Genomic DNA, 9,789 nt, shown 5'->3' with positions numbered 1-9,789 from the left:
AGCCTAGACTAGTCCATGACTACTAGTCTTAGCTCCTCAGAGGCAGAGGACAGAAAGGATTTCCTTAGATGGCAGAAAAGGGATTATTAAAATCTGTCTTGGTTTTTATTGACTTGTAAACATGGAGCACTTACACTGTTCTATAAACTCTTAGAGAGAAGGGGTAGGGGTCAGGGTGAGGTCTACTGTGTGGAACTGTATCTGGCAATCAATAAAATGTGATATTCAGAAAATTTTTTAAAAAGTGGAATCATACAATCTCTGTCAGTTTATAATTGGCCTATTTCACTTATCCTAATTTTTTAAAACTTTCATTTCTGGATTGTTTGTTACAAGTGTATAAGAAATACAATATATTTCTTTTTTTGCAAGAGAGAGAGCAAGACAGAGACAGGGAGACAGACAGACAGGAATGAAGAGAGATGAGAAGCATCAGCTTGTAGTTGCAGCACTTCAGTTGTTCATTGATTACTTTCTCATACATGCCTTCACCTGGGGGCTCCAGCTGAGCTAGTCACCCCTTGCTCAAGCCAGTGACCTTGGGCTTCAAGTCAGCGACCTTTGGACTCAAGCCAGTGACCAGGGGGTCTCGTCTATGATCCCATGCTCAAGCCGGCAACCCAGTGCTCAAGCTGATGAGCCCACCCTCAAGCCGGTGACCGCTGAGTTTTTTTTTTGTTTGTTTGTTTTGTTTTTTTTTTTCATTTTTCTGAAGCTGGAAACAGGGAGAGACAGTCAGACAGACTCCCGCATGCGCCCGACCGGGATCCACCCGGCACGCCCACCATGGGGCGACGCTCTGCCCACCAGGGGGCGATGCTCTGCCCCTCCGGGGCGTCGCCATGTTGCGACCAGAGCTACTCTAGCGCCTGAGGCAGCGGCCACAGAGCCATCCCCAGCGCCCGGGCCATCTTTGCTCCAATGGAGCCTTGGCTGCGGGAGGGGAAGAGAGAGACAGAGAGGAAAGCGCGGCGGAGGGGTGGAGAAGCAAATGGGCGCCTCTCCTGTGTGCCCTGGCCGGGAATCGAACCCGGGTCCTCCGCACGCCAGGCCGACGCTCTACCGCTGAGCCAACCGGCCAGGGCCGACTGCTGAGTTTTGAACCTGGGTCCTCTGCATCCAAGGCCGATGCTCTATCCACTGTGTACCACCAAGGCTGTTGTCTCACCAAGGCTGTTGTCTCACCAAGGCTGTTGTCTCACCAAGGCTGTTATCTTCCACTTTTAATTGCTCTCATAGTTCATGCTATTATTGGAAAGACATAATTTATAAGCACAACAGGGCCTGTAAATAAATAGATAAAGCCTGACCAGGCAGTGGCACAGTGGATAGAGTGTTGGACTGGGATGCGGAAGACCCAGGTTCAAGATCCCGAGGTCGCCAGCTTGAGCGCGGGCTCATCTGGCTTGAGCAGGAAGCTCACCAGCTTGAGCCCAAGGTCGCTGGCTCGAGCAAGGGGTTACTCGGTCTGCTGAAGGCCCGCAGTCAAGGCACATATGAGAAAGCAATCAATGAACAACTAAGGTGTTGCAATGAAAAATTGATGATTGATGCTTCTCATCTCTCTCTGTTCCCGTCTATCTGTCCCTATCTATCCCTCTCTCTGACTCTAAAAAAATAAAATAAAATAAATAGATAGATAAAAAATTAAAGTATAAGGTAACAAATAATGATGTGCTAATCTGCATGAATTCTTTAATAATGCAACAGACATTTAGAAAATATACAGATTAAGTGTGGTTTTAGGTGGTATAGAGAAAAAGAGAACTGAGAACAGCTTTCTGAAGTGCTATCTTTGCCCGAGTTCTCAGTTGCACGCAACAGAAATAGATTCTGATTTTAAGTTAAGCTATAAACAACTCACAGAATCTCTGGGAAAGCTGCAGAACTAGGCTCAGAGCCTACTTTACTTAACCCAAGCTACTCCATAAACAGTGTCTGGTGAAGACACTGCTGCCCACTAGATCAGTGGTCCTCAACCCCCAGGCTGTGGACTGGTACCAGTTTATGGGCCGTTTGGTACCGGTCCGCAGAGAAAGGATAAATAACTTACATTATTTCCGTTTTATTTATATTTAAGTCTGAATGATGTTTTATTTTTAAAAAATGACCAGATTCTCTCTGTTACATAAGACTCACTCTTGACGCTTGTCTCGGTCACGTGATACATTTATCCGTCCCACCCTAAAGGCCGGTCCGTGAAAATATTTTCTGACATTAAACTGGTCCGTGGCCCAAAAAAGGTTGGGGACCGCTGGGCTAGATGGCGAGCCTCACACCACTGACGCCATCAGCCCAGGGAACTGAGCTTGCACAGCTGCCACTGCTGCCGTGGCAACACAAAGTTGTTGCTGCCAGAACCATACTGACTGCTTCTTTCCACCAGTAACTCCAGATAAACATCTAAGATAGCTGCATCTGATTGGCTCAGCCTAGGTCAGTGTCAGCATCCAGGTGCAAATTGAGGCTGGCAAAGCAAGTATCTGGCATTTTCAGCTTCTATAGTGAGGTCTGGATCATAGAAGATTCATAGGATGGGAAATTCTCAGATACTGAGCACCCCTCCCCCACTCTCCAGAAAGAAATGTCTGCCTACAGTTGGCCAAAGCTAGAGGGCAGGAAAAGAAAGGAGAACGGTTAGTCAAGGGATCAAGAAGGGGTCCCGTGTGGAGGGGGATGGGCCTTTGAAGAAACCTGGGAGGAGCATCCAGGAAGGAAAGGCTAGGCCAAGTGCCTCAGAGAGTTACAGAAAAAGGAAGAGTGGTTCTCATATTTGAATAGAGAGGGGTATCCTGTGACCTCAGCAAGGGCAATTTCAGTTGAGTGTGGAAGTAGAAGCCAGTTATAGGGTGTTATGGAGAAAATGAGTATAAAGACAGGGAGGCATCTGGCATTGAGAATATTAAAAATGTTTACCTCTGTTACCGGTAATCATCACAAAAACACAAAGCAGTATGTTTGATTACTAATAAAGATAATAATATATTAAAGTTATATGTCTTAAACTCTTCTTTTTTTTTTCTTTTTACAGAGACAGAGAGAGAGTCAGAAAGAGGGATAGACAGGGACAGACAGGAACGGAGAGATAAGAAGCATCAATCATTAGTTTTTCATTGCACATTGCGACACCTTAGTTGTTCATTGATTGCTTTCTCATATGTATCTTGACCGCGGGCCTTCAGCAGACTGAGTAACCCCTTGCCTGAGCCAGCGACCTTGGGTCCAAGCTGGTGAGCTTTTTGCTCAAACCAGATGAGTCCGCGCTCAAGCTGACGACCTTGGGGTCTCGAACCTGGGTCCTCGGCATCCCACTTCAATGCTCCATCCACTGCGTCACCACCCGGTCAGGCTTAAACTCTTCTTATAAGGACACCAATCGTATTGAATTAGTCTCCCTACCAACCACATTATTTTAACTTAATTACCCCTCTAAAGGCTCTATCTCACCTGGCCTATGGTGGCAATGTGGATAGTGTTGACCTGGAATGCTGAGGTCGCTGGTTTGAAACCCTGGGTGTGCTTGGTCAAGGCACATACAACAAGCAAGCAATGAAAAACTAAAGTGAAGCAATTATGAGTTGATACTTCTCACTACCTGCCCCCTCTTCTCTCTATAGAGTCAATAAATAAAATAATAATTTTTAAAAAGGCCCTATCTCCAAATGCAGTCATCTTATAAGGTACCGGGGTTTAAGGCTTCAACATATTATTAGCAGTGGTTTAGGCTCTTGGCTCTTGAGTTTGGCAAAAAAAGAACCCAGAGCCAACAACTCTGAAAAGAAATTTATTCGGCAAGAGGTTTATTTAGCATGCAAAATAAAAGAAGCTGCTTGGATAGCTGCTTTGGCCTTTTAGAGAAAAAGTCACAGAGGTAGAAGAAGTGAGATAGCTGGGCTGCTTGAACAAGTTACAGACGCAAAAGAAGGGCCCTTGGAGACAGGCTCAAGGGGTTAGCCTGGGACAAGCCGCTGCCTGCTGCTCCGCTGGTTGCAAGCCTCCTGGGAACCTTTAGAGCTTAGGAGAAAGAAAGCAAAGATATGAGCCTGAGAAAAGAAGGAGGAGGAGGAGCAGGTGTGATCCTGAGACAGCTTGCACTGGGTTCTTCATCTTAAGGGTTTCTATCTGTTTTCTAAAGGTAAAAATTTTAGAGGAAGTCTCAGGGGAGGATCTCAATAGAATATTCATCAGCTTTGCAGTTGTGTCTTTTGATGCGCTGACGAATCAAAATGAGCATACAGGTTCAGGATCAAGGCCGCTATTATTAATCAGCACTAGGGTAGGAGGTCATCAGTCATTGCATCTGGTCCTGACATCAGCCATGGTATCACTTCATTTGGTTTCACTGCTTTTCTGGGCCTGGCGCTGAAACACATCTGAGACCTAGATGTTACTGTAGTTTGACCAAAACTCTGTCTCTGTGGTCAACAGACCCGAAGCTTTGTTTCTAAGATTATTTGATGCTGATAAAACCTTATTGTCCTGAAGGCTTAATGCTTAAGGGAGTGATTGTACAGGGGAGAAGGAGGCAGGTGAGTCAGGGTGCTGGATGGGACCAGTTTGAATCAACCACTTGTCTTAGTTTCCCCATTCCACTTGCCAGTGAATTTACTTGGCTTCTTACTACCCTGCCTTGATATGAATTTGGGGGGCAGGGCCCCGATTAAGTACATAACATATACATTCTTCCTAGAAGTTTCAAGATCATCAAGATAATTCTATTTTGCCTGACCAGGTGGTGGTGCAGTGGATAGAGCGTCGGACTGGGATGCGGAAGGACCCAGGTTCGAGACCCCAAGGTCGCCAGCTTGAGCGCGGGCTCATCTGGTTTGAGCAAAAGCTCACCGGCTTGAGCCCAAGGTCGCTGGCTCGACTCAGTCTGCTGAAGGCCCGCAGTCAAGGCATATATGAGAAAGCAATCAATGAACAACTAAGGTGTTGCAACACGCAACAAAAAACTAATGATTGATGCTTCTCATCTCTCCATTCCTGCCTGTCTGTCCCTATCTATCCTTCTCTCTGACTCTCTCTCTGTAAAAAAAAAAAGAAAGAAAGAAAGCAGGAAAAGGAAATTCCATTTTAAAAAAAAGATAATCCTATTTTGTCTTCTAGAAGATTTATTATTTTACCCTGGTGGGCATGCCGGATGGATCCTGGTCGGGTGCATGCAGGAGTCTGTCTGACTGCCTCCCTGTTTCCAACTTCAGAAAAATACAAAAAGAAAAAGAAAAAAAGTTTTCATCTTCTAATTGCTTATCGATGTATTTAGAAATACAATTAATTTTTCTGTATTGATCTTATAATCAGCGACTTTATTTAAATTATTTTATTTTATTTTATTTATTCATTTTTAGAGAGGAGAGAGGGAGAGAGAGAAAGAGAGAGAGAGAGAGAGAGAGAGAGAGAGAAGGTGAGGAGAAGCAGGAAGCATCAACTCCCATATGTGCCTTGACCAGGCAAGCCCAGGGTTTTGAACCGGTGACCTCAGCATTTCCAGGTCGATGCTTTATCCACTGCGCCACCACAGGTCAGGCATCAGCGACTTTATTTAACACTCCAAACTTCTGATAGTTTACATGTAAATTATTTTGTATTTTCCATGTACACATTCATGTCATGTTTGAATAGTTTTATGCCCTCCTTTCCAATTATTTTATATTTTTAAATCTTATAGCTATGAGTAGGGTCTCCATTGTTAATTACTCTTATTTAAAAGCCTCTATTTTATTTTATTTATACATGTTAAACATTTATTTTATATTTTGAATTTCATAATTTTAAAATCTGAAGTTTTTCTACTTATAATTTTTTGGTAGTTTTTATTCATGGAGCTTTGCTTCCTTGTGTGTTTTTACCAAGCAATGTCCACTTCATTTGATCTGTAAAAAAGGTTGTTTTTTTTGTTTTGTTTTTTAGAGAGAGAGAGAGAGAGAAAGAGAGAGAGAGTCAGGGAGAGGGACAGACAGGAACAGAGAGAAATGAGAAGCATCAATCATCAGTTTCTCCTTGCGAGACCTTAGTTGTTCATTGATTGCTTTCTCACATATGCCCTGACTACAGGCCTTCAGCAGACCGAGCGATCCCCTGCTCGAGCCAGAAACCTTGGGTCCAAGCCGGTGAGCTTTCTGCTCAACCCAGATGAGCCCACGCTCAAGCTGGCAACCTCGGGGTCTCGAACCTGGGACCTCTGCATCCCAGTCCGACGCTCCATCCACTGCACCACTGCCTGGTCAGGCTGATCTGTAAAAAAGTTTTGAGATAAAAGTTTAAAATGGACTTTCTTTGGAAGAGGTTTACATTTGCTTCTTTTTAAGACTGATTTTTTTTTTTTGAGAGAGAGAGAAAGAAAGAGAGAAACAGACAGGAAGGGAGAGAGCTGTAAAGCATCAACTCATAGTTGTGACACCTTAGCTGTTCATTGGCTGTTTTCTCAAATGTTCGTTGACAGGGGGACTCCAGCTGAGCCAGTGACCCCTTGCTCAAGCCAGCAACCTTGGGGTCATATCTATGATCCCACACTCAAGCTGGCAACCCATGCTCAAGCTGGCTAACTTGAGGTTTTGAACCTGGGTCATTGGTATCCTAGGTCAAGGCTGTATCCACTGCGCCACCACCTGGTCAGGCTTTGTTATATGTCCTTGGGAATATAACTTGAATGAAGGTGTCAAGTAAGACTTTTTCCTGGACAAAATTATTTTCAAAATAAACCTACAGTTCTTATTAGTTTTCTTACTTGATCATGTATTTGATTCACTACCCTGATGATATTATGCTAATTGGTATTTCTATGTTCCTGGACAGTATGAATACTGTAAATATAAATACTCTCTTTTCAAATCAGAAGAGGGTTTTATGTTAATGTAAAACAGGGGTCCTCAAACTTTTTACACAGGGGGCCAGTTCACTGTCCCTCAGACCATTGGAGGGCCGGACTATAAAAAAAACTATGAACAAATCCCTATGCACACTGCACATATCTTATTTTAAAGTAAAAAAACAAAACGGGAACAAATACAATATTTAAAATAAAGAACAAGTAAATTCAAATCAACAAACTGACCAGTATTTCAATGGGAACTACGGGCCTGCTTTTGGCTAATGAGATGGTCAATGTCCGGTTCCATATTTGTCACTGCTAGCCGTAACAAGTGATATGACGCGCTTCCGGAGCCGTGAGGCGTGAATCTGGCATCACCGGAAGTAGTACTGTACGTGAGCGATGCTGCGCTTTGCAGCACCGCCACATACAGTACTCCAGGAGCACAGGATGCATCCTGTGTTCCTCTCACTGACCACCAATGAAAGAGGTGCCCCTTCTGGAAGTGTGACGGGGGTGGATAAATGGCCTTGGAGATCCCTGATGTAAAACATAAAACCCCATAACCTGCTAGGTTTTTTATTTTCACAAAGAGCCTGGTCTCATTTAAATTAATACAAGGAATGGCAATAATTGTGAAAGAAGCTCCCTCTAGAGGCAGGAAAGAGTAAGTGTAATAATCATTCACACTTATACTAGGAGTTTGGTTATTAAAATCATATCACATGTGCCAAGAAAATATAGTTCATTTTCTATAACTGATCAAATCTTTGCACCCTCCATACCCCTAGTTGGCTGTAATTTAAAATTGCCAACTATTAGAATCTCCATCTCTTTCAGTTTAAACATGCTCTTTTGGCAAAACAACTTTTTTTTTTTCTATTTTGTGTGTGTGTGTGTGTGTGTGTGTGTGTGTGTGTGTCAGAGACAGAGAGAGAGTCAGAAAGGGACAGATAGGGACAGACTGACAGGAAGGGAGGGAGATGAGAAACATCAATTCTCCGTTGCGGTTCCTTAGTTGTTCACTGACTGCTCTCTCATATGTGCCTTGACCGGGGAGCTAGAGCAGACCGAATGACCCCTTGCTCGAGCCAGCGACCTTGAGCTCAATCTGGTGAGCCTTGCTCAAACCAGATGAGCTGGCGCTCAAGCTGGCAACCTCAGTGTCTCGAACCTGGGTCTTCCGCATCCCAGACTGACTCTCTATCCACTGAGCCACTGCCTGGTCAGGCTCATATTGGATCTTGTATGGGCTCTTGCTGGCCCTGAGGATCTCTCTGAGTCTCACCCATGTCCTGCATGAGTTGCTAGTTCAAGCTGAAACACTATTCTTCTGAAACTCTGGGGTCTCAGGAAATTCAGGAGGCTGTCTTGTGTCTTCATTGTCTGCTTATGGCACATTATCATGTCTACATTTCTGTGCATGGCCAGGGAGCGAGAGAAATTAAGGTGCAAGCTGTCCACTCTTGAGTCCCTCAAAGTCCCAGTTCTTTGCTTTACCTCTGACTTCCTCTTTCTTCTCTGACTCAAGGAATTTTTCATTTCTCTGGGACTATAGAGACAAATATCTGTATCAGAAATTTTTCTTTCAATAATATTGTTTATAAAATTTATAGGCATTGGCCGGTTTGCTCAGTGGATAGAGCGTTGGCCCAGAGTATGGATGTCCCAGTTTTGATTCCCAGTCACAGCACACAAGAGAAGTAACTATCTGCTTCTCTCCCCCTCCTTATCCCCCTTCTTTTCCTCCTTCAGCCAGTGGCTCAATTGGTTTGAGCATGGCCCTGAGTGCTGAGGATAGCTCAGTTGGCCCAAGCTCAGGTGCTAATAATAGCTTGGTTACCTTGAGCATTAGTCCTAGACAGGGGTTGCCAGATGGATCTCAGTTGGGGTATATGCAGGAGTCTGTTTCACTATCTCCCTTCCTCTCAGTTAAAAGAAAAAAAAACAAAGAAAGTAAAAAGGCAAGCCACTTTATACAGAAGAAAACATTTGCAACATGTATAACTGACCAATGACTCATAGAATATATAAAGAACTCTTAAAAACCAATAAAAAAAGAGAGGCAATCCAATAGAAAAATAGACAATACAATCATACAAGCAATCCACAATAGGATGTTTGAATGACCAATAAATCAATATTAAAAGATGTTCAAACTCATTTGTCATTAGAGACATTGAAATGAAAAGAACAATGATATAGTACTTGAATCAATAATGTCTACAGGAGTCACAGAGGTGACTGAGAGCAAGGACAGGCTAATGTCATTGAAAGAAGTGTTTTTATTACTTAGAGTTTCCAGGAGAAGGGGTTACACATGCTGTGCAGGGCCACCTGGGGAAGCATCAGATTTGGCCAGGAAGCAGAAGCAGGAGTGAGGGGAAAGCGGAAGCCACAGACTTTACTGAGGTTTTTGCAAGAAAGGCAAGGCTCGTTGAGGTAAACAGAATAGGATTGGTGGTTTGAATAATGTCAGCAGACTCTGGGTTATAGGAGTGGGCTGTAGTTGTCCGACACCTAGCCCAAGATGATTTAAGGCAGGGAAAAGAACAGCTTGATGTGTGAGAGTAAGATAAAAGACAGGGTTGGGGTATGGAGATGGGATTAGTTGGGAAATTTATAATATGATGTTTACTCACAAAAGCTGAATTGCAGGGGAGATGTAAACAACTTTGGTTTTTAGTTTGGTGTTGTGATTAATGGATGCCAAATAGACAAATACAGAATCTAAGAAAACACAGTTAGAACAGTACTACCTCAGCTATGGTACATATACACACTGGACTACTACGTGGCTGTGAAAAAGAAGGAAATCTTACCTTTTGCAATGGCATGGATGGATCTGGAGATTATTATGCTAAGTGAAATAAGCCAGGCAGAGAAAGACAAATATCATTTGATCTCATATGTGGGATCTAAGGAACAAAATGAACCGAGGAACGAAATAGAGGCAGAGGTGGGGTCACAGGGAC

Source organism: Saccopteryx bilineata, chromosome 1 (genome assembly GCF_036850765.1).
Source record: "Saccopteryx bilineata isolate mSacBil1 chromosome 1, mSacBil1_pri_phased_curated, whole genome shotgun sequence".
Taxonomy (NCBI): Eukaryota; Metazoa; Chordata; class Mammalia; order Chiroptera; family Emballonuridae; genus Saccopteryx; species Saccopteryx bilineata.
This window is presented reverse-complemented; position numbering follows the sequence as displayed.